General features: G+C 36.5%; 1 protein-coding gene across 3 annotated transcripts in view; it reads left to right on the top strand.

Moving 5' to 3' along the window:
- ZFPM2 (zinc finger protein, FOG family member 2) overlaps window positions 1-25,888 on the top strand; it is a 428,417-nt gene that overhangs the window by 55,822 nt on the left and 346,707 nt on the right. Inside the window, exon 1 of one of the 3 annotated variants that reach the window (XM_064476900.1) lies at window positions 9,231-9,265. The exons of the other annotated variants lie outside the window; for them this stretch is intronic. The gene's annotated coding sequence lies outside the window, so the exon portion shown is untranslated. Of the gene's footprint in view, window positions 1-9,230; window positions 9,266-25,888 lie in introns of those variants that run through there. 3 annotated transcript variants of the gene reach the window in all.

Genomic DNA, 25,888 nt, shown 5'->3' with positions numbered 1-25,888 from the left:
AAGGGAACAACAAACCACCACTGAAAGAGTCACTGCAAAGAATATATTCAAGATTTAAAGCTTACTTGTTTGAAACAGTTGACTCTAACCTTCTGTAACATAAACTATTTGGAAACTCTTAGAATTTTTATAAGATTATATTTTGAATAAGTACAGGCTTAATGATGCATCTGTTACTCCCTCTGTTTTAAATAGTAAATAACATTATTCTTTTATTCTTTTTCTCTGATCAGTAGAGTAATTTCCCTATACTGACTTTCTATGCATATAATGCACTGTAGAGAGTAAATGTTTTTTAAAAAAAAATGTTAGATAATCATTAGATATTGTGAAAGAGAGTGAAAAATGTTTATGTTAGGATTGCAAACACAGTTGATTCTAAATGTCTAATAAGATGTTTTCTTTTCAATGTAGATTATTGGAAAGTATTAGAATATAGAACAGTTTCTTGGTAAACACCTTTGTCAATAGTATTTTTCTTATTCTCCTGTTATAAAGTTTACTTTCATCAGGATGAGCTTTAAAAACGAAATAGAAAATGTTATTTTAGACTTTACAACACAGTGGTATATATGGTTTGCATATATGCCCACTATACTTTAAAATATGAAATGAAAATGAAGGACATTTTGGATAAAATTTTTTTAACAGGGCAATGAAAAGATAGCTTCCCAATTAGGGGGATGACTTGAAACACCTGTGATTTTATACTGGAACCATAGTATCTGAAAACATACATGATTTCACTCATGAAGTTTAGACGAAGTTTGGTCGTAAACTTATTTAGTAAAACTTAAAGCTCTTGAAATGGATAGTTTGCTTGAAACCTGAGAAAGTCTAATAATGGCACTTTGGAGAGTGTGGAAAAGGAAGTGCTGATGGGCAGTATTCATGCCTCATCTTTGATGAGCTTTGATGATGATGTTGATGTACATAATAGATAGAATATAGTAAAAGACTTTGGGAAAATCTAACAGACGATACGAAAATTATACTAAAACATTAAGTAATTAGGAAGAAGTAGGTATTTCGATGGAGAGGTATTTGACAGCAAGGCATGTAGTGACTAGGCGAGAAAGGACTGAGGGCAAAGTCAGGAGAGACATCATGGATTGAGATTGGGCTTGGACTGGGTCTTAATGAACAGGCAAGATTCTAAGAGATGGAGAAAATGGGAAGAGGATTCAGGTCATGTGATCATTAATATTTTGATGCTCTGCATCACCACCATTAACAAGCACCATAACCTATGCTTTCTGTGAGGTATTCTACTAGGCACTTTGGAAAGTAGGAACAAGCATAAATACTCGTGAGGAACTTACAGATTCATGAGGTGCTTATCGATTTAGTCTAGAAGGTCTTTTAGTCAAGTTGTAGAAACCATACAGAATTGCAGTATGAAATGGATCATCATGACTGTCAGGCAGCAGAATTCTAGGTGGAATGACAGATGTATCTGACCTGATATGATATGTTTTGTTTTTATATTTTAATGTAATTTATGAAATGTGATCTCAGATAACCCTCAGTCAGGGTTTTCTCATATCTAAAATAAAAATGCTAAAGAGCTAAAGAGCTGGATCTTTGAGGACCCTTCCAGGTAATTGCATGGTTCTTTTCTGTAAGTTTATCAGTGTACAACATGTGACACAGAAGAGTTGCCTGTTAGCTCTCGATCTTAGTGATGCTGATTGTATAAAAATTGAATTTTACTCATATAAATTGCTACATGCTGTTTTAGCCATGTGCACAGTTTAAAAAGTAGCTTCCACTGAAAATTGGAATAGATCATCTGGAGCCTCTGATGGGTAAGCCAATGCCAGGAGTTGCGCCTACTATTCAGAATTTTGAAAAAGCTAAGTACCAGTACCAATATATCACCTAATTTTAGAAATGGTGTTATTATTATATAGCTCTTCTCTTTAGTTTGCCAATTCTTTTGTCTTCTTTAAAATCTCCCTAGGGATTAATATGTAAAAAAAGCTTTAGATGTGGACCTCAGCACACAGGACAACCACAGAATAGTGTTCACTAAAGTATGCTTAGGCAAGATGTTATAATTTTATGCAGTGGGACATATTGGGAACTGTTAACCAGCTTTCATGTACCCACTCCATGGATAATGCTGTGGACCCCCCGATTGCCCCACCTTTACCTCCACCATTCTGTCTACCTTCCACACTCTTTGTCTCAGGGATAGAATCACACACCAGAAAGACACAGAGAACAAAGGTGCCAGTTCTTGAGTTGCAAAAGCCAAGAATGCACAGGACTGTAGCATTGATGAGTTTGTGAAAAAGATATGATGACCCATGCAAAGCTTCCTTTAACTTTGCCCCTCAAGATAAAGTAAGAATTCCCCAGATGTAAGAGAAGTGATGAGTGACTGAATGACAGTCTCTTAAGAAAAAGTCACCCTTTCCCTTCCCTCAGTCCATCTTAGGAGGTGAGTTTTTGGTAGTGTCCCCCAGTAGGTTCCTTAACAGGGTACCAGATGGGACCTCTATTCATTTTCCTAGATAGGCCCCGAAAAGTCAGCAAGACCCCAGAGCCAGATAGACCTAAAACAACCTCATTGTTTCCTCATCCCCTCATACTTTGAGAAGCATAATGATCTCTGTGTACCTGAGGGGATGCAAGTAGTTGGAAACATTCACCTGTTTGTGTTGAGAGCTTTGAACCAGAAGAAAGAAGAAATCCAAAGAAATGCTAGTATGGATAAAGGACAGTAGGGACAAGTGCCTTCTCCCCCAACTTCTGCTCCTCCCCAATGCCTCCTTACTAATACGCTCCCTGGGACTTAGATGAAACCCTGAGTTCATAAACTTTAAGTTTCTATCACCTGGGAAGTTGGGATTTGAAAAATAAACTTAGTTATTAAATAATAAATATAGCCACAGAAGCTTATAGTATAGTGCTCACTGTGTGCCAAACACTATTCTAAGCACTTTATATATAGTGACTGATTAAAGACACACAACCATATGAGGTAGTGGTTATTATTATCTCCATTTATTTTTGGTAAATCTGAGGTCCAGAGAGGTTTCAAGTCTTGCCCAGTGTCACCCAGCTAGTCGGTGACGAAGCCAGGATTGAATCCAGGCAGCCTGCGCCAGACCACACCAAGCCACTCCTTAAAGAGACGTAAAAGAGGAATGTTATATTCTGGTGAGACTGAGTCTGTGTCCTGTGTTTTGTATGCATTGTGCTTATTTTGGAGGGACCCTGTGAAAAGCAGTCTCAGTCACCCACTCCTGTACGTGTTCTGTACTCGGCATGTCGTTGAGGGTGCTGTTTATTATGTTACACTGTGTCCTTTCTGGAAGACCATGGAAGTAATTTCTCTCTGTCCTTAGTACTGGAGATATCTGGGCTTCTCCTGGGCACTGTTGGTATTTTGCAGAAAAATCAACTATGAATAGGTGATTATTTCTCTGTTTTCATTGGCTGCTGTGTAGCTTAGAGCCAAACATTAAGCTTGCTGTTGGCAAGTCTGTCGATGCCTGGCCCATGTTGTGTGCACTCACTGTCCTCTTCTAGCCTAACTTTCCCTTTGCTTTGCTTTCTACGTGTTTTAATTTACGTTGTCTGTCAGTAATGTACATCTTAGTGAAACACCTTAAATCCTTTCTGAGAAAGGCAGGTTGTAAATATATGCAAATATTATTTTTCTTTGCTTTCAGACTACATCACTCTCAGATCTTCCTTGGTCAGCAGAAGGACCCCAGTGATTACTTTCTAGCAGTAATGCCATTCCTTCATTGGCACATTTTATCCATAGAGGGCGGAGAGGATAAGCAAGCTGTGAAGGGCACGATGTGCTTTCTGTTCCCGCCTCTTCATTTTTGAGCCCAAGGGCCAGGGTGAAAAGAAACCTTACCAGATGGGGAAGCATCATGCAGTGACTGAGTACATGGGCTCTGACTGCAGAACTGATTCATATCCAAGTTTTGCTACCCACTGCCAGATGATCTTGGGCAAGTTACTTGGCTTCTCTGTGCCTCAGTTTCCTCATCTGTAAAACTGGGCTAAAATAGTAACCCACATGCATGTAGTTATTGTGAACGTTAAATTAATGTAGGGGAACATTTATTGCCTTTGTTGGTGCTCATGGCCAATAAGTGGGCAGGAGAGCTAGAGAATTAGAAAGAGAGTCTTCTGAACTTTGCGGAAGCCCAGTAGGATATCCCTGATGTAACTTACGCAGGGCCACCACAAAGCAATTTAATAAAATACAGAGATTGCATTTGCCATAAATGATATGTATCATATTTTTTTTTGCCCTTTGTAAGGCTGAAGTGTAAATTTTTATTTGAATTTTCATATGTTCTTTTAAGCATTAGAATTCTATTCAGCACAGATTAAGTTAGTAACCGCTTTCAAACTGTGATTTAAAGACCATCAGAGAAGGAGGAGAACTTGTACTCTCCTTGGGAAAACTAATGTGAGAAATACATTGTTTTCTTTCAAGAATTTTTTTTCTCATGCAATGAGACATTCTTATGAAATACTTGTTAAGCCTTCACTTGTCTAGTCTTAGAAGAATATGAGTGCATAAATATGTTTGAGTACATCAAATTCATTTGGAACATTTTTCAGGAAGCTATTGAGCCGATAAAAAATATGATATGTGATGAACACCCCTGCCCTCAAGGAGATTACAACCTGGTAATGTAGATAGACATGTAACTGAATATTGCATTCCAAAATATGCAAACACATGCATAACACACACACACACACACACACAATTGCAGTACTGTGAAATCAGTATCAACATAGGGAATTTCATAGCATATTATGGGAAACAACTGATTTGGTTAGTGAGAACAAAAGAGGAAAAAAGGAAGGGAAGGAGAGAAGGAATGCACTTGAGGAAGAGGTGGAAGGTGAGAGAGAAAGGAAGGGAAACATGGGAGATGGCACTGCAGGTATGCTTTGTAATACAGATCTTGAAAGATGAGAAGCCATGTGCTGATGTTAGCATGTGGGATGGGAGGTGGGGAAATTCCGGGTTGGGAAATAGTATATGTAAGGGAATAGATGGCTTCTGGGGAGTGGATGGACATGGCACAGCATAGCAGTGAAAAGGAGGTGTGTTCTGACTCCCTGCAGGCAGCAGAAAACCACTGGGGCGTTTTCAGCACTGGGATAAACATGATCAGATTTGCCTTTTAGAAAGGTAGCAGTGCAGAATATGTCTGGAAAGGGAGTGAGGCTGGAGGAAGAGCAGTTATTGGAGCGAAAGGGGAGGTGAAGCCTCTCCACTAGGAACTATTTCTCATCTGTGGTTTCAGCCTGACAAGATGACGCTAGTTCCAGCACTTCTTCCAGGTGATTCTTCTTCTGTCTTGATCTCTCAAGCCCAGAGAAGGTCATGGCTTCTTGCTGTTAATATCTAGAGCTCATCATTGTCCACTTCCATCACTTGTATGTTCAATTCCTTGGAATAAATTCCCTTTACTTTAAGTACTCAGAGTTGTTTCTATGTCCTAGTTAGAACCTGACTGATACACCATAGCACTAATCTAGGGGAGAGGTGTTGAGGATCCTAACAAAGAAACAGACAGTGCACATGCAGAGGAGAGGGATGATTTTGAAAATGGAAGTTAGCAGAATTTTGTGACAGGTATGTTTGTGGGCATGAGGGGAGGGAAGAATCATAGCTCTTCTGACCTTTCTGGCTGGCCTACTTAACAGAAGTGATGTTATTTAAAGAAACAGGCAATGTGGGACCGGCCAGGGATTGAAGAAGACCTATGATGACCATTGGACATTCAGAGATGCTGGTAAGCAGTTGGATATAGGAATGGGGGGCTTGAATTTCATGTTTGAAATTTGTCAGCAAATAGCAGGATTTAAAATTTTGGAAGTAAGATCATCAAGGAAAGGATGGAGACCAAGGACAGAACTTCATGGAAGCCTAATATAAAGAAAAAAAAACAAAGAGGAAAACTAGGGAGAATAGTGTGTCAGGAAAGCCAAGACTTTCAATAGATTCATCTTCAGGAAATACTCGAATGGATTCATTGAGGTGACTACAGAGATGTCATTGACTAATTATGGGTAGATGCAAAGTTTCTTTATTTGTCTCTTCAAAATAACATTCTGATACATTGCTGTTCTTAAATTGCAATGACAAGATTAAGGACAAGAAAGAGAGAATGAGTTTTCCAATTTTTCCCATAGCTATGCAGTGAAGACAGAATTTGAACCCAGTTCTGACTAATTTCCAAAGCCCATGGTGCCTTGTAAATGATGTTGAATGTCAGGCCAACAAATCTATTTATATAGGTAGTAAGAAACCAAAGTTCTGGACAAGGCAGTATTGGATCAAACTGTGTTTAAGAAGAATAGTCAAGAGGTGTGTGTAATGGAGGGTTGGAAGGAGGTAGAGCCTGGGGAAAGGATGCGAGGTTATGAGACCACTAGATAAGGAGTAATGAGAACCTGGTTTAGGGTGTAAGGTTGTCAGATTTAGGGAGAAAAAAAAAACCCACAGTAAAACCAGGATTCCCAGTTAAGTATGAAGTTTTGAACTTTTGGTATAAGTATATCCCATGCAATTTGGGACATATTTATAGTGTAAAACTTTTTTATTTATCTGAAATTCATATTTAACTGATATTCTGTATTTGATCTGGCAACTGACAAGACTGCACTGCAGTTCATATGACAACCACCTGGGGTTAGCCTGGACTCCACAGGTTGAGGGCAGGAAGACTGCCCTTGCTTCAGATGCTAGCTGCAAGTTCAAGGGTCCTCAGGCTGTCCACACTTTGGACTAACTGGCTGTAAAATTGGGGGTTCCCACAAGTTACCTGGCTTGATAATTTACTAGGACAACTCACAGAACCCAGGAAAGCACTATACTTATTATTATAGTTTTATTATAAAGGATACAAATCAATGGTAGCCAAATGGAGACACAGATAGGAGGTCTGGGAGTATCCCAGAAGTCGAGCTGATGTCCTTTCAACACAGAATCAGAGTGTGTCACCTTCCTGGCACATTGTTGTATTCATCAACTAGGAAGCTCACTTGAGCCTTGTGTCCAGAGTTTTTATTGAGCTTTTATTACATAGGCATGATTGATTGAATTATTGACCCTGTGAGTGAACTCAATCTTCATCCCCTATCCTCTCCCAGGAGGTCAGAGGCCTTCAGTGAATAACAGAGACACTATTATACAACACAACCCGAGTATGGTCTTGGTAATGGAAATGGAGAGATGGATGAGGAAGCAATTATACCAGGGAGAGGTCTAAATTAATGTGAGTTTTTAAATCCTAGGAGATTGGAAATATGTGAAGAAATACAGACTGGGATGGGTGAGGGAGAGTAAATAATTAATTTAGATGACTGGATTTGAAGATACTAAAAGAGCATCATGATGCAAATTCAGGATAGAAGGACAGAAAGGCGTAACTGGAGCTTAGAAGAATTGGCAGGATTATATACCGGAGATCAATACTTCTTAGCATGAATGTGATTGTTGCAGCTCCTAAATGGAGTAATATATTGTGGGAAAAAGTACAATAGAATGAAGCAAAAGCCCCAGTGTTATAGGAGGGAAAATAGAAACCACAGACAAAATTAAATTAAAAATAGTCCATCACATTCTAAATTTTCATAGATTAAGGTCTTTTCTATATGAAAGCATCTGTTGTTTCTTACAATAGTATTTGTTTCAAAGCTTTTATCCATTTATTCTGTAATTTATTTCTACTTATTTTTCCTGAATGTTTAACATTGCGATACCCATTTACTTTTATTTCTAAACAGTAATGCATTTTTGCCTAAATTGGTAAAAGTTCAAAGTACTCAGTGAATTGTCAGTGTCTTAAGATAAAAACTTCATATAGATTTTGAGCACTATTGTTAAGTACCTTGATAAGGAGGGTGTAAAGCCTATAAATTTTGGTGATTTTAGCCTATAAAAATAAACATATTTTGCCTCAATCAGTCTGGCTTCAAAGTTAGCCCCACCTTTACTCTTCAAAGTTTAGCTTTTCTTGAAAATAGAAAGGTTGACAAAATAGAATTAAAGTGAGTGCTTTTATTAATTCATTTAAAATGTATTCTTTAATTACAAAATGGCTTTAACTAGTAATAATAAATTATTTAAGGTAATTATAGTTTTCAAATAATGAAATTGCAAATAATTGCAGTATTTCTATGTAATATCATAAAAACCATTGGTTAAGCCACATTATAGCACATATATTTATAAAATATCACATTTCTCTCTCTCTAGCTTCCTGATACAACATGTTGACATTTCACAAAAACCGTTAAGTGCCTGCTCTGTGCCAAAAACACTGTTCTGAATATTGTGGAACATATAAAAATGAATAGTATGTGATCTGAGAGAATACTTAGAACACTGCCATTTGTGTTTACTCATTGTAATTTTGGTTGAAAACTATTTTTGCTGTAATCTCACAGGCGGCCTTTTTATCTGCTGTGTTATTAATAACATGAACTAAAAGATGATCAGTAGGACTGTTTTTGAAACATCCAAACAAGCAAATTTGTTGAACTTCAGTCTTTAATCTGTAAATGATTGGACTAACTTTTCTAGTCCTGTTTTTTGCAGTTCTTGCTACCGTTTGTGGGTTCAAATAGTAGATTTTATTATCTTAAATACAAGATCTGTTTCAGCCCTTAACACTGGGAAACAATGATGGGTAAGGTTGCTTCTTGATCTAACACTGGTGTAAAGGCGAGAACTGAGAAGTAGGAGACGTGATTTCTAGTACTACTTCTGTGAGAAATAAACTTCGGCATCCTTCAGTGCTTTCATCTGTAAAAAAAAAACCCAAAAAACAAACTTTATTTATAAACTTTATGATGCCTTCCAATTTTAAAGTTTGTGGGAAAACAAAACAAACTTAGCAATAACCAAGTTAAGATCAAACTGATGCAAAGTCTGACTTGTATAATATTACAAAAATTTTGATTGCTTTCAAACTATATGGTTAGAAGTGAGGCTAGCATAGAAGGCAGCCTAATAAAGATAACTGAGGCATATGCTATTATGAAGAGACACTGCTTAAAGTTTCAAATGTAAAATAGAATGGGTAAAGCTTTAGTTTTGAGGATACTTAAAAGCGATTTGTTTTCCAGAAAGCAATTAAAGATGCTCATGTAGTCTCTATAGGTGAACTATTTTAGAAGGCATCTTCCTAGATGACACAAAGAAAAAATTTCTGCTGGAGCGATTTTATCTTGTAACAAATCAGCCACTTGCTTTTATGTTAAGGTAAGTTGGAATGGTGTAGTCATTGTGGACAGTCTTTGGTGGAAGAAATTTATTTTGTGCAGAGGAAAATTTTGGTGAGATTTTTTTCACTGCCCATGTTTATTTACTTGAGATTTTGGATATTTGTTCACAAACCGTTCATTGAAAGTGCAGTGTGAGTGTGAGGCTTCTAATAATTAAACGTATCTTAGGTTCATGCGAGAATCCTTCCCATTCCTAACTCTTAAGTTGGGAAATTACCAATTTGAAGATGGAAACTTTAGAAGATGAAACCTAAAATGCTTCTGACTGCAGGTTGCATACTGAGTTGATCCAGCTGTGGGGAGTTTGGAGCAAAGCAAAACCGCCTGGGGCATCTTCAGGGGCGCTCCGCTACCTTTGGTCTGGAGGGGATGGTTCCTGTTTATTGACATGCTAACTCGACGGAAATGTGTCACTTTTCTCTCTTGTTCTTTATTTCTTTAGGGAATATGCTCTTCTTTAGCTCAGTTTCAAAGAAAGTTACCTTTTAATAGTGCCTGGAAATTGAGAGAGTTTAAAAATGTTATTAAAAGTTCCATATTGAGTACCATACAGAATTTAATTCAGATGTTTTATATTCTCAGAGGGCTGAGTAGGTGCGAGGTTTCAGACAATAGTTTTAAGCTAAAAGGCAGTCTCTTCTGGGATGCATATGATTATGTTCGTTTGTGAAAGCAGGTAAATCTGAAACTGAAGTGTGCACAAACGTCTTCGTGTGGGCTCTGGCCACAGAATTCCCATTAGCATTAGCTTGGCACTGCTTCCTGTCTCGCAGACGGTGAGGAACATGCCTTTTCCACCCTTGAGGCAATAAAATAAATTAAAGGGTGCGGCATTAAATGAGTTGAATTTTGAGTAGTATTTTTCATGCCTCCAACATTTTAAAATCAGTTTATCCTTATGAAGCAGCATTTGGAATCCTGAAACAGGGGACTCTGTGCCAGTATTCAGGTTCTTTTGATTTTCTGGAATCCTGTGTGTGTGTGGCAAACAGTCTTTTCTGGTCCTTTTCCCATTGTGGTCTCTGGGTAGTGTCTGTGACTAGAACTTTGTAATTCAGTATAAATCACACATAAATGAGCACTATGGAAGGTAAGACATCTTTAGTTTGTTTCTACTGGGTCTGGGCCAGGCTATTACAGTCCCTACATATCTCCATGACACAGAAGCAAGAGTTTTTGCAAAGAATGTCCCCAGGGCCCAACCAAATCCTTCCTCTGCAGAAGCTTCCCTGCTCTGTCTACGTTCATTATGTTTGTGCTTCCTCCAATTTTGCACTTTCTCTCAGTATTTCCTACAGAGACTGGAGAATATTCCTTTAATCTCAAACGGAAGTTTATTTTTGTTTTCATGGAACAAAGCTTTATCTTTAGTGTCACCAAGTGTCCCCTCTAATTAGAAACCCTTTTCTTATATTCTCATAAATTAGAAGGGGATGATTTAATTCTTAGTGCATTGGAACACTGATAACTCCAGAGATGGCAGGATCCACATTTTATCTAATCCTCTTTAACCACAAAAAAATGCGGACCCTCACCCAGCCACCAAGAGAACAAGATCTGAAGGTCCTGAACTCTTAAAGGGAGGCTTCTAACAGAACCACTTCCTCTTTCTAGGTGTCTGATATTTTATTTTGAGACATCAGAGTAAGAATGCTTTTCCCGTATTGATCTGTTTGCTGTTTTTCTGCCACGCGGTGGCTCTATTGTTACTGTCTCTCCAAAGGCGTGCTATGATTATTGATAAAAGTTATTTAAACATAATAAGCTGACAAATGTTGAACACTTAGGCTATATCAGGCATCCTGCTAAGTTCATCACACAATTGAACATGTGTAACTTGCAACTGCCGTGAGACATTATCCAGTTTTATAGGTAGAAGTGGAGACTCAGAGTTTCTGAGGCTCGCTCAGAGTCAGACAGCTCATCAGGGCTTGAGCCAAAGTTTAAAGGGAAGAGTGTCTTCCAACTACTCACCTCAATTGTAAGCTATAACCAATTAATTATTTTCTTAGTGACACCTGATGTTGGGCCTCCAAAGACTAATGCTTTAAAAGTGCCTGTAATTTTTTATTCTTTATTTTTTTAAGCGCCATACCTTCAGGTATTTAAGCTTGTAACTTTTTGTTACATGTCCATCATCATTGTATACTACTGTGTTGTTTTTCTGGTGACCCCAAATGCTGTATTTCTACATTTTTACCATAGCCTCCCTACTCATACTTACCTGTATCTCTCAGAACCAGCATGTGTCAGGTAAAGCTAGCCCATGATAGGAAACAAAGAATGAAAGTGATGGATGTGGCGAGGGTTGGGGGGGGAGGGGTGAGAGAGAGAACCTTTATATAGCATTTTTCGTAGATATAAGTTAATATGCAAACATTGACTAGATGAATGCTTTTTCATCATGCCTATTGAACAGTTTTTCTAGGATGCCCATCAAGCACGTTAGTGTTTCATGTTTGGTGGAGTGTAAGTATCCTCCATCCTCTGGCCTGGTGGGAGGGGACACTTCAAACCTGTTCAGTCTGAGTCCTTGAAATGGGAAAGAGATAGATCCCTGTTTTTAACTTGTTTCTGCAGTGAGAGTTCCTTGTTATATTTGTGGGTTTGGGAATAAAGAACAGTCTTAAGGACATTTGAAGGCAAGAAACATTCAGAGTGGAAAAGACCCTTCCTAAATAAGAGAAGTGAGGAAATTGCATTGGTTCTGACACTAGGAAGACGTTCTTCCTCGGCTGATTTGGCGAGGTGGGGTGGGCATAAATATCTTCAGTTAGTGTGTATCCATCGTGCTTACTTCTTGTGTTGTATTTCAAGGACGATGAGGAAGGTTCCTGAGAATATTCACTTGCATTAGAACAGCCTCTTAGGAGTCTAACAAAATATAAATACTACTGGTCAAGAAGATAAAGCTGATAAAAACTAATTACTGTGTTTCAGTGGCTGTAGGAATACTGAGCTTGTTCATGTCATATTTTAAAAGTCCTGTGCCCAGTGTTAAGTGATTTGTGTTATTAATTATGCAGCTTTTAAGTGTTGCCAGTAACATTATAACAAGGTAATTTTCAATTGAAATTCTGATTAGATCTAAATGTTGATGTTAATTACATATTACTCAGAAAATAACACAAATGAAACCCCAAATAATATCATTTAGTCTTGATTTGAGCTCTGAACAAACTGGTTACCCTAACCAGTTACTCCGACCAGTTCCATCATACACTCTACTTCTGCCATTTCATTAGTTGTATTTTTCTCACACTATTATTTCTTCTCCTTCCATCATATATTATCTCCCTTAGCTCCTCCCTTTTAGCAGCATAGCAATCATCAGTCTCAGGTATTGATGTCATAGTAAAGATCTATATCATAATAAAAAATTTACTCATTAAAAGGGGAACTGCTTTAATCTGATTCGGTGCACCAGATTTTATAATTACATGACTTAAGAACATAACTTTATCTATAAATACCTAATAAATATTCTAGGACCCACAGGAGGGAAAAAAAATGTTTATTACCTAAAGTTTTGCTGTACTGCTATTGTTGACTAATGTTGAAAGTCATTTTTCATGTTTCTCAGTATATTTGCTCGTGATCACTATTACTTTTAATGTTATAGTATAAAATCATGGTATTTTGTATTTTCTTTTTGTGATTGTTCTTTCATGTTAAGAGCTATCTTTAAAATGATCGTATTTAATGGAGCAACTGAGGATCTTTTGCTCCCAAAGTTACATGAAATAGTCAACATTCGGTCGTATGCAATTGTTTTACTCATGGGAGTAAAGACTTTTTCTGATACCGTTATCTTTTACTAAAATCTTCCGTCGTTTACTGTGCCATACAGCAGACTCATACTTGTGATTTGTAATATAACAACGCAACAAACTGTGAGCTTAGAAATTCTCTTTTTTTTTTTTTCGCAGAAGACTTGGTTTCCCCTATCTTTTCCCACTGCCTAGGAAAGAAAAAACTTGTAAATGTGTATAGACTATGAAAGAACCAAATGTAGTGGCTGTGTTTACTTAAAGTACCTTTGGGATGTTGAGAGAAGTTTACTTTACTGTGACATTACATCCTCATGGGTGGCAAATGTGATTTAGTTAACATGTAAGGGAAACTTTAGGTATAATTCTAGAAATATTCACTGATCAAATTATGTGTTTATTATTTTTTAACTGATAACCAGGAAGAGAAAAAGACAAACAGCAAAATATGTGACACAAAGTTAATTCAGAAGAGCCCATGAAATTACTTAGAGCTTTCATTCATTCAAAATAATTAGGCTGGCAAGCTTAGTTTTTTTTTTTTTTAATCTAAAACTAGAATTAAAACTAACTACACAGGGACAATACTGTTTAATTGTTTTCATTTAATATATAGTGAACATTTCCCTGTGTCATCAGCTTTCTTCTAAAAGAGATTTTTCAAGATTATATACCATTCTGTGATATGGATTTACAAGTTTTGAAACCCATCTGACTTGGCATTTAGATTGCTTCCAAAACTTGTCTCTTAAACAAACACTATGATGAACTTTACTGAACACTGATCTTTGTCTTCTTCTCCAGTTATTTCTGAGGATAAAGACTGTGAAGTTGAATTAACGACCCCGAGTTTGAACAGTTTTAAAGTTCTTGAAACATATTACCAGATAGCCCTAGTCATTATTTTTTTCCTAATCATTACTTTTAATGACTAAAAGGCATTCCATTTTGAATAAAGAATAATAATAGTTAATGTTTTTGAGTGTTTATTGTCAAGGACTGTTATAAGGACTTCACACGTGTTAACACATTTCATCTTAAAAATGGTGATGTGAGGTAGGACTACTGTCATTCCTACATTACAGATGAGAAAAATGAGGCACAGGAAAAAGCAAAGATTCACTCAAAGTCAAACAAACAATATTTTGGAGGCAGGTTTTGAATCCAAACATTCTAGGTTAATCAGTAGCATTTACTAATATTCAATACTATATTAATAGGGAAAGTAAGTTTTAAAAACTAAGGTTATTTGGGTTATATGCCTCCAGTGTCCAAACTCTGAATCTTTCCACTTTTCAACCATTTGGATCATTTAGGTTCTTAAAATATTAGCAGTATTAAAAATGACATTTAAATTAACATATTTTGGATTATTTAATTAGTAGAGATTTCTGGACATGGAGATACCATGTCAAAGCTTAGGAATAATCTTAAATCTGTACATACATCACTGATGGATTATTCTGCAAATGTGTGGCACCACTTTGTGTAAGAGAACCAGTTTCTCTAGAGCCTTCACGATAAAATACATGCTGAGATGGAGAGTGAGGGAGTAGCAGAAGGCAGTGAAACCCTCTCTGAGGGGGGAACCTTTGAGCTCAAACTGACTGATGACCTGAGTTAGCAGGGGTGGAGTGTTCCAGGAAGAGGGAAGGACTAGGGCATAGACTCTATTTTGGGAATGAGTTTTGGTTTTTGAGAGAATTAAAAGAGGGTTGATGTGCCAAGATACAGGGAAGGATGGAGGAGTTTGAGTTCATCTCAAAGAACTTTGAAGGCCAACTTCCAACTAGCCCTTTTGTAGGATTTTGTAGGTCATGATATAGATTTTGGACTTCATCCTAAGTACAGATGGAAGGCATCAAAGCAGAGGGATAACAAGATGTAATTTATATCCCATGATAAGGAATGGGCCGTAGGAGAGTTTGGAAAGGTTTCCTGGAGATTGGAAGGCTGGCCACTGCATCAGCCCTGGTAAAAGATAAAGGTGGCTTGAACTAGGGACACAGATGTAGGGATGGTACAAAGCAGTTGGTTTGGGTTATGTTTTGGAGGTAAAGCTTAAAAGACTTGCTGATAGATTTGGTTTGTGAGTGAGGGAAAGCGAGGAATCAATTATGACTCACTCCTTACTTTGGTGCTTGAGAAAACTGTGTATGTTTAATGGCTTCATTGGTATCCCCACTAGACATAACTTCCATGAAGCTGGGGACCTAGTCTCCTTTATTCATTGAGCAAACCCACTGCCTAGCTTAAAACCTGGCAAGCCACAGAGGAGGTATCCCAAAACATTACTGGATAATTTAATAATTATTACACAGCATTACTATGTTATCTAAATTATTTGCTGAAAAGATTTCCCCTTATGCTGTATTTTTATAATTTTTTGACATTTTAACATGTATAACTCTAAATATATTTAGATTTTTGCTGCATTTTAAAGTATAGACTTGGGTCCATTTAATTACTTGTGATTTCTTTCCTGGTTTCTAAAATAACACTTCTCAACCAAAGGTTTGATTAATAACCAGTACTGCTTCTTATGTGCTTATAGTTATTATTTTTCATTTACTTCTTAAAAAACAACCTGAAATTTAGCTTTTAAATTATATGAGGGCCTAAATTGATTTTTTTTCTAAATTGTTAGCTGGTTTCTTCCATTACTTTCTCTTTAAAAATGTATTTATTTATTGAATTCTTACAAATTATAGTCTGTTGCTAAGTGTTTATTTTAGTACCATGATTGTGGTACTAGATGATGTTTTTATTGTTCTGGTTTTATCTTGTGTTTGGAATATGGCATTTCTAGATTATATTTGGGTTGGATTACAATATTTGTTTGCAATTCTTAATCACTTATTCCTCTAGATGTTCTAGACATGCACTCGAATATGGTAGCCACCAGCCACATATGAATATTTAAATATATGTTTATATTAATTAATAAAATTTAAAATTCTGTTCCTAAGTCACATTAACCCTATTTCAGGTGTTCAGAATAGCCACATGGAGTGAGTGGATACCATGTTGGACAGTGCAGAATTACAGAACATTTCCATTGTCACAGAAAGTTCTTTAAAACTTTGCTGCCCTAGAGAGTCATTTTTTTCAAATTCCTAAAACTTTGCAAGGATTTTAAAAATGGAATAACATGATACATTTAAACCATGTTGGGAATCATTGTCATCTTTATAATACTTGGTTTCTAGTTCTTGAAGTGTGTTATACAGCCGCATTTACAAAACAAGTTGTATTTTTCCTCCCATAAAATTTTTAAGTTTTTTCAATGTCTCATGTATTTTTATATGAGAGTAACCCTAGAAGGTTTTAATTTTTGAAATTATTTAATATGTGTTGTTAATTCTTCCTTCAACTATTTTTCAATTTAGGTATTCTACTTTAATTTTTAAAAATATAGTAAGCTTTTTAAAGCAAAATTTTGCATTTTACTCTATTTTCAACTTTATTGGTATAATGATTTCCTTGATTTAAAAAAATCTGTTTTGTTGTCTTTTTCTCTTCAAATTTTATTTACTTGTGTTTACTATTTTCTCTAACATATTCCCAAAGTTTTCAAATTTTTTAGATAATTGTCAGTTTTTATTGTTTCCCATCAGTTTTCGTAAAGAATCTCTGGGCCTGTCTATTTTGAGACATTTCCATGCTTTAAGATGATTTTGTGCTTTCCTACTATGACCTTCCATATGCATTTCATCATTTGCCTTCAGGGTATCTTATTTGCTTTACAATGGAGTTCTTTCTTGTTATTTTGTGGCCTCTCCTAGGCACTCTAAAGTCAGAAAATGAGTAATCGAGGAAGCTAGTATTTGAATGCAAAACTATCACTTACTCTTTTTAAAAGTTTTCGAGAAAAATTCTTATTTTAACATTATATATCATTTCTAATTGTACTACTTTGTAATAAAATATACATAAACTATTTGAATACCTAATACTTGGTCAATGTCTGTAAATTCTTGTAAACATTTATTTTTTGTTTATAGGAAGCAGTATATAACATCCAATTTTATGCATGTAGGTTCCATTTTGTTAATTATATTGTTCAGATTTTTCATATCCTTATTTTTTGATTCCTCAATTTATGGCTTAATCTTTTCCACTCAATGGTACTGATTTTTTAATCAATATCCTGTAACTTGAATTTCCTAATTCCTTAAATCATGCATGATACTGATATTAGCAGCATTCCTATATTTTGCTTTATGTCCACTGATAAATTTTTGCCAATGTTTTCACATGGAAATGTTTAATGAAAAAATTAATATGCTTCTGTTTTTTTATCTGAACCTTAAATTTGTTCACTTATCCATCCTGTTAGATACTGCGTTCTGTTTTTGTGTTCCTAGTAATTATATTTTAACTTTTTTGAGTATATTATTACTGCTTGGTTTTAATTCTTTAAACATAGAAGTTCTACTAAATGTTATCTTAAAGTTAATACTTTGTACTTTAATACTAAAATAATTTAACCCTCTTTCAGAGAGGAATAAAAATTGGGTGCTCTGACTTCGTTGCAACCCCACTTCCCTATTCTCTGTTAATGCATTTGTGTTTGCTAACCTCTTTTCATATAGATTGTCTAATACTCTATTTTATTTCTGTGATTGAAACAAGCATTTAGACTCAGAATCAAACTCCTTTTATGTATAATTTGACATTTTAAAAAAGTATCTTTTTGTTTTTCACAAGTTTCAGTGTTCCTGCAAATTATTTTTAAACACGGTTTTGCCATTCTTAATGTTTAATATTTCATCTCTCTGAAATTGGGAGAACATCTTTTCAATAAGGTCTGCAGAAATGGTGTTTTATGATGTGTCTGAGGCCCAGCACATCTGAGACTGTCTTGGTCAACATCACGTACAAATTTCAGAGTCAACTGAATATGATGCTCTTTTGTAGCTTCTCCCTGTAAGGTAATGCTAGTTTTTCCTTCTGCTTTTTGCCATTTATTATTTTTTTTCTTTTTAAGAGATTTGCTTTGGCATAGCGATAGCTCTGGGGAGAGAAGGATGGCCTTGGGGTAAAAAGGTGATTCTTTCTCTACTCTTGCTCTTTAAAAATACAACAAGAATGAACTTGATACTAATTTTGGTCATTTTCCTTAATCTCAAATATGAGGACTTTCTTCATATCTCCAAATTCTTAATATGTATAAATTCTTAGTATTATTCGTATTGTCAATTTATCATTTCCACAGTTTACCTAAATTTACGATTGTCTATTATTAGTGGGTTGCAGCTGTATAACTGGTTTTCTCTAGTCTTCCTTTCCCACCTCTCATCTTTTTAACCTGTTTTTTGTCTTTCTCTGCATTCTCATGTGGTTTCTCATCATTTGTCATCAACACCACTAATTCCATTTTTCTAGACCATCAGGTGCACCATGTATTGCTTATCATACCTTTTATTTTGGTTATTGTGATTTTATTGTAACAGTCTTTTCTTATTTTCTAGTTAGGTTGTTTGAAAGAATGCCTTAAAATCTTGCTGAAAACATGAAGCACAGTTTTGAAATACTATTGCATTTTACAAAGTAAATATATTTCTAGGGAGATAGGGAAGGTTTTCCCTTCCTAATTATTAGCATAATATTTGTCTTGTTTCCAAATTGCTCCCCCATCTCTAACCCCTAACTCTGAGGGCCCTTATTTTATATATATATTTTTTAACATGCTGAAATAACAGAGATAGCCAGACTGTCAAGCAGAGGATCAACACACTTTAGGATTTCTGTCATCTCCCTCAGCTTTGTCCTGGTTGCTGTCTTTCTCCTTCTCAGAGGTGTAGATGACAAAGCCAGGACAATGCAGAGTGGAGTGTCTTGCATGATTCCTGGCCAGGGGCAAGTAGATACTCAGTTCATGATGTTTTCTCCTTAACAGTGGGAGTTTCTAGTGAGATTTGTGATTTCCCTGGCATTGCAAAGGGACCAAAATCATGATACTTATGAAAGGTTAGTCATTCTAAGGGACTCCCGTGGTTATTGATAAAGTGCAGATTGGCCATTGGCCCTAGGTTCTTACAACGGATAATAGAAAATGAAACAGCCCAGAGAAGAGATCGAAATGATTTAGGAAGATGAAGGATAAACGGGCTCTAACAATCAGGAATATGCTCTTTCTTGTTCTTGTGTACTATTGTTGCTTCAGCCACAGAAGTGGCTTTGTGTCTTCATTTACACATATTCTTAGTGCTCTTCTGTGTTGTAGTAAGTAGATTTTATTATCTAACCTATTTTGGATTTTTTTTTTACCCAAATTAATTCCTTTTAGTTTTAAGTTCACTTAAGATTTAACGGTTGAGTCAGTGGTCTGTCACATTCTTTTTGTTGTTGTTATTGTTGTCTTATTTTGGTCCTAGATGTGCAGATGCCTTGTATATAGTAAAAAGAGTTTGCTTTTAAAATTTTTAGCTCAGCAAAGTATGAATCTGAATTTTTCCTCATTGATGTTTTCTTTGCTGATCTGTATAGTTCTTAAGTACTTTAACCAGATTAGGACAACTCAGCTCATTTTGAGTTGTGTTAAATACTTCAGACTATGTCTAACTTCCTCACTGAAGGAACTTCTCTCTCCATTTTACAACCATTCCAAACCTACATACAGTTACACTTTGCACTTTATTCCCCATTTCACATATTGCTTCTTTCAAAGAGTTTGTGAAATTTTCAGTAGCTGTGTTTAGAATCCTGGCAGATTTCTTGAGAACATTGTAGATTCTCAACTCATCAACAGCTCATAAAAAAGATGAAATCCACCTTGTCCCCCCACCCATCCCTCACTGTAACTCTTCATTGGAAGTCACACATGGTAAAAAACAAAACAATACCAAAGAAAAAGGTAACAGTTTCCACAGCCTAATTTGGAACTGCCTCGTTTGTGTCACGATTAAATCTCCAAAGAGCGTTGGGAAGCATAGTGGAAGATAATTCCCCCACAACTTCTGCATGAGCCAGCTCTCCATATGGTACATAAATAATTCTCGAGTGCAGTGGATAAAATACATGGCCAAACTGATCTTGTATGTCTCTTCAGATGTGGAAAGGAGGCCTGATAGAAAATGATGCTACAGAACTGAGTCCAGTTTTCTATCAGTGCATACACCATAGCCTCCAAATAGGATAAGGTGTTGTTGAGCAAAGAAAAATGAAATATAGAGGAACAAAATGATCTCATGAGTTTACTGATGAGAGATAATGGTCCATTCTTATCTTGTCCCTCATACTGTTTTAGGAATGTCATAGCTCTTCATTGCCCCCTTTTTTCCAGGCTTAGAACACTGATCACTACTGTCCCAACATGTGGTCAGTATTAGAATAACTTGTGGTACAGGATTAAAATTCTTATTCCTGGGTCCTATCCCAGAGCTGCTGAACCTTAGAGGAGTTTGAGAGTCTGCAGTTTTTATCAAATATTCAGTGTAAGTCTAGTTCACACTAAAGTTGGTGCCCATTACAAAAGAGACTAGAGGCTGAGACTCAGGACAAACAGCAGAATGGCAGAACCATGGGTAAGCACTGTGATTTCCCTCTGAGGATGCAGAGGGAATCAGCATGTATTCACAGATGTTTTTCTATACTCCTTTAATACTTGAGCCAAGTGTTAGCCTGAGCCAAGATAGAAGGCTGGACTGGGAAAGATGGTGTGGGTGGGGTGGTGCTGGGTGACAGGTGCATCCTTTCTTTTCGCTGTCAGAACGCACAGGGCAGTAACAGCTCAGGGTGGGATCATACTGAGTGCTGTCGCTAACAGTGAATGACATCCATTCTTTGACTTAATTTCTTGCATTTGCTGTTAAGATTTATTTGTTTATTTTCTAAACCAAGAGTAAAATATTTTAGGTATATAAAAAGCAGGGAGCAGGGGAGGGGGGCTGATAGAATGAATTTTTTAAACAAGGCAGAAAAATAATATTTGAATTGGGAAAAGATTATTAACATATAAAAACCATCGATGTATTTCATGCTGTGTACAGTATACTGGTTCTAAAGAATGATTGCCCAGTAGAAAATAATAACAAAAAACAACAACAAAAACAGATAAAAAGCAAAATTTTAAAAAAAGAATTCCTGTTTAAGGTGAACCTTTTTTTGAAGATAGGAAAATGTTTATTTCTAGATTATCCAAGTTAGATGTATTTCTCTGTTTACAAGAGTTAGAAATCATGGATTTAAGAATGCAAATTCCCCTATCCTTGTTGCCAGTGCACTGAATGTTAGGTAAGTCCTGATAAACCTGATTTTCTGGAGTTTTCTATTTGGAAGGAAGGACTGCGCCTTTCTTTGGCTTAGGTGAGAGAGGGTGATTGGGACTGAGTAGCTGCTGGTGAGAACCTTTCTAGGTTGTCATTAAGTATGACGATATAATCAGTATTGAAATAAGAACCTTATAACTTACCACCTTCAAGAGAGTTAATTCACTTGTACTCTTACAGTTTAAAGGGGAAAATGAAATTCTATTTAATTGGAAAAGAAGCTCCCGTGCCCAGTTTTCCTCCCACATGTGACACATAGAAGCCACATAGACACTTATGCCAGAACTGCGTAGGGGAGTGTCTCCTGGAGGCTGGCACAGGGTTTACGACGCCCGTATGGGAGGGCTGCGAGTCACCGGAGCAGGGTTCATTTATGTGAGCTCTCCACCTTTTGACTCACCCCATAACTTCTGCCTGTAAAGGTGCTTGCTTTTATTCTATTGTAGGCTTTGTTGTGAAAGGCAGGGGATATTTTCTTTTTAAGAGAGTCCTTAGATGGTTCCTCCCCGTTACCGCCGCTGGAGCAGTGTGGATAAGCTAGCTTTGTTATCACTGGCACCCTACCTGCTCTCCTAATTCTCCAGAGAGTAAGTGTTCTTCTTAAAAATATAGCTATATTGAGTGCCTCTGTGTCTTTAGATACTCGTTTAATGTGCTAGTATAAAATAAAAGTCTTTTTGAAGGTATGTTTTATGGGGAAGTGCTTTCTGGGGCCTCTGGAGATGCTCACAAGCACTGAGTTGAGGTACCTTTATGGTGCTTTAATGACAACATAGAGCACTTGTTATGAAGTGCCCTTTTGATATGTATCCCAGGGCATGGCACAATTAGAGCCGGGTGAACATGTTGATTTTGCTTTTACCTTCCCTCACAAAGCCCCCCAGTCCCCGCCCTGCCATCGTCTTGTTAGGTTTTGCAACTATAGGTCTTTTTCCTCATCCTGTAAAGATGAAAGCAATCTGCCAGAATGGAAATTTGGAAAAATGACACATACACCTGTGAAATTAGGCAGATTCTTTCGAAGTTTGTATTCTGACCAATGCACAGAATCCACAACAATGCTTTGTTTTGTGTGGAGGATTGTTTTTCTGGCTGTGCGGAGAACATGTGTGCAGGACCGTACAGGCTTAGAGAATATTCATCATTATTTACTGTGTCAAACCCAAATGGAGGGCCAAATTGGCAGCATTCCAGGAGCAGGAGGCCACACCTATTTGTGAAAAATGGAACAGATTTCTGTAGGTGCCCTCATCTTGACAATTCAGTTCAAGGTGGTGTTGCTAGGACATGTAGTTTTGTGAGCTGCCGATGTGAGTTAACAATAAAGGCTGGCCACCATGCTGCCCTGTAAAATACTGGAGACACTCTTCATTTGTGCACCAGCCTGATTATCATAAGGGATTGGAGCAAGGGATGATGAGCGGGGGCATGTGTCTAATCTGGCTGGGACCTCTTGCTTTATAATGATTGTCACCAATTAATTGGCCTGCTCTGTCTGACTGGGCAGAGGACCCTTCCTGTCACTCAGGAGATGGTAGACCCTCAGAAGAGGAGGATGAGGGGAACTCTGGGCTGTTTGAAGCTCTAGTCCTTCAAAAGACTCAATTTTTAAAATTTTTACATCGAGATGCTGTCCCCATTTCTATACGGACTTTCTATACTGTAGCCAGACACATGTGAGGAGCTCTTTAGTCAATTTCCCGGATCAATTGTTTACATTATTCAGGGCTCCTGGAAGGATAAAGAAGTAGCATTTGGGATCAGCCCGAAGTGGCTACAATCTATTACATGTCATCCCAGAGTTTTCTGGAACTTTGTGATTTGAGCACTTGCTGGACTCCCTGGAATTATTTGGGAGAACAATTAACCAGCACTAAAGAAGCAAATGTTCCCTGCCACTAATCGGGTCTGACTCTACTGAGTTGCCCAGGTGAAAAGTATTTTGATCACAGACCATCAGCTGCAGTACACAAAGAGTCTACCCATAACTGAGGCATGGGGCCTGTATTAATTGCAAAATACACTGTTTCTATTAAATGACTACAAAAAGTATAAGTTGTACTGTTACAAAATAACTTCTGTATAACATTTATATTCCTGCACAGTTGTTCTCAAACTTGATCATTCGTCAGAATCACCTGCAGGGTTTCTTAAAAACACGTATTGATGGGCTCCACCCTCAGGAGTTTCTGATATCAGATCTAGGGTGAAGTTTGACAATTCTGAATTTCTAACAAATTCTGTGATGGTGTTAATGCTGCTGGTCCAGGAATGATGGTTAGAGAACCAGTGTTTTCTGTCAAACTGCTTATAATCAGTCAGTGAAGTCAGGCATCACTTTGAGACCAGTTATTTTATAAAATTTTTAGAAGGGCAATCAATAATTAATTGCATACATAAAGAATCATTTTAATAAAGCAGGGTCAGAAAGGGTGTGATTAAACCAAAGGAGTAAGTAAAGGGAAATTGATCTATGTGATGAGATGGGGGTTATTAGATTCAAATTTTATTAGGAAGAAAAAGAAGGTTATATATACAGTGACCTAAACCTGATGCAAATATTTTTGTTGATTTTCTCCTGTAATTAAAAAAAAAATTCCCCCAAATCTTTGCAGTCTTTATTTTTTCCTTTATTTCCTGCATGTAGCCATATGCTTTCTGGATGTTTTCATATGAGACAGATATGTTGCTTAGGGGACAAAGAAATGCATACTGAATGTTTTTAAGGACCATATTGATTCATCTTTGCTTTATGAGATTGTTTAAGAAATTAGTCATCAGAGTCTTTTGTTAAGTGTTCATTGTTTGAGTAGTGCTTTTGTCGTCATTGTGGAATTTTTAAAAATCAACATGTACCTCGTCTTTTATTTGCCCTAGACAGGGAAAGAAATATACACCTATCCTGGAGTCGGAAGACTACAAGCTCACCTCTCCCCCTAATTTGTTTGATCTCCATTTAAATAAGATAATTTTCTAAAAATTGCATCTCTTTTACTTGAACTAATTTAACTTTGTTATATAACTATGTAGAATATTACTATTTTTGCAGGATTTAGTTTGTTAGATAAGAATACTAGGTATATGTTGATGGTGCTTTGAAGTTTCTAAAGAGAATATGTTTTTTTCTTGTGCAAGTCTATGAAGTTAAAACTTTTGATTAATTCACCTAATAAATATTTATCAGCTACATATCATGTATAAGAGGTTCTGTGGATAGGTTCAAATTCCTTTTTTCTCTTACTTACAGTGCTTTTAAAAATCTGATGTACCGTATTTATATTCTGGGTAATACCTGATGTTTTTGTTGTAACAACAAGGTTCACTTTGGGGAAATTTTTGGCTTGTCTGATTCCACATCCCCCCAAAAACTTCTGGCAGGCTGAGGATGGATGGCATCTGCTTTGAATAACCAAGAAAGGACATGGATTTCACATTGCTAACAGAATAAACTTCCTCCAGCAATATAATTAGTAACAATTTAAAGCTATGCATCTAGACTGTTTAAAAAAAATTGGCCCAGTATTCTCTCTTCTTGATTTGGTCTTCAATTTCACGACATTTAAAGTCAACTGAAAAATTCTTACTTGAATAACTATTAAATGCCATGGTTAGATGCAAAGTACCATATTTGCTTCTTCCTATTACAAATGGAGGTAAGATAGAATTATAATATATCAGAGGAAATAAGAAAATGCACAAATAACTAGAATTTAGCCTAAGAAGCCTTTCCTGCCCTCTCCATGTTAAAATGGAGTATTAAAAAAAATTAATTTCATGCCTTGTATGCATGAAGTTTGTCTCCTTCACCCAATTATTTACTACTTTCTGGCCAGGGCCATCCATCCTGTTATCCCAGTACCCAGTACAGTGCCCACCGCATGCTTTACCCTCAGTACACATTGGTTAAATGAGTAATGTATGAATGAATGAATGAATGAGCAAATACATGAATACTTGAAAGTCTCATAAAGAAAACAAAATAATATATGACTGTCATCTTTTGTGCTTATTACCAATCAGGGGCTTTTTATTACATAAATATATCATAATCATATAGAAATATGTAGCTTTAGTAATGAATATGCTTTCTTATTTCTTTATAATAGAGTTACCATCTTCAGTAAACTTTATGGGGCTCTAGACTGAGACCTGGTTACAAAATATGTGAATTTCAATGCCATCTCTGTCACTAACTTCCTGGGTCAACGCACAAGGCACTTATTAATTAACTGATTTTTTTCAATGGCTGAGTTACTGCCTGAGAGTAAATTAGTGATTAGAGATTCTAGTTTGAATTTCTCTGAATTTTCTCATCTGACTTTGTCTTCCCTGTGATATCAGTGTTTAATCTACTATGTAAGATTAGTTGCTGCTTGCCAGGTTTGCATATGTTCTAGCAAAATCGTTATTTTCTTGTTATCATCGTTCAGTTAATTTGAAGTTTCCCAAACAAAGCATTTTAGGGGAAAGAAAATTAACAAATTTAAAAATTCTCAGATTTACATGTAAGAAGTATTCATGCTACCATCTAATAAAAATGGCCACAGAATATTACTC

Source organism: Camelus dromedarius, chromosome 20 (assembly GCF_036321535.1).
Source record: "Camelus dromedarius isolate mCamDro1 chromosome 20, mCamDro1.pat, whole genome shotgun sequence".
In the NCBI taxonomy this organism is placed as follows: domain Eukaryota; kingdom Metazoa; phylum Chordata; class Mammalia; order Artiodactyla; family Camelidae; genus Camelus; species Camelus dromedarius.
This window is presented reverse-complemented; position numbering and strand designations above follow the sequence as displayed.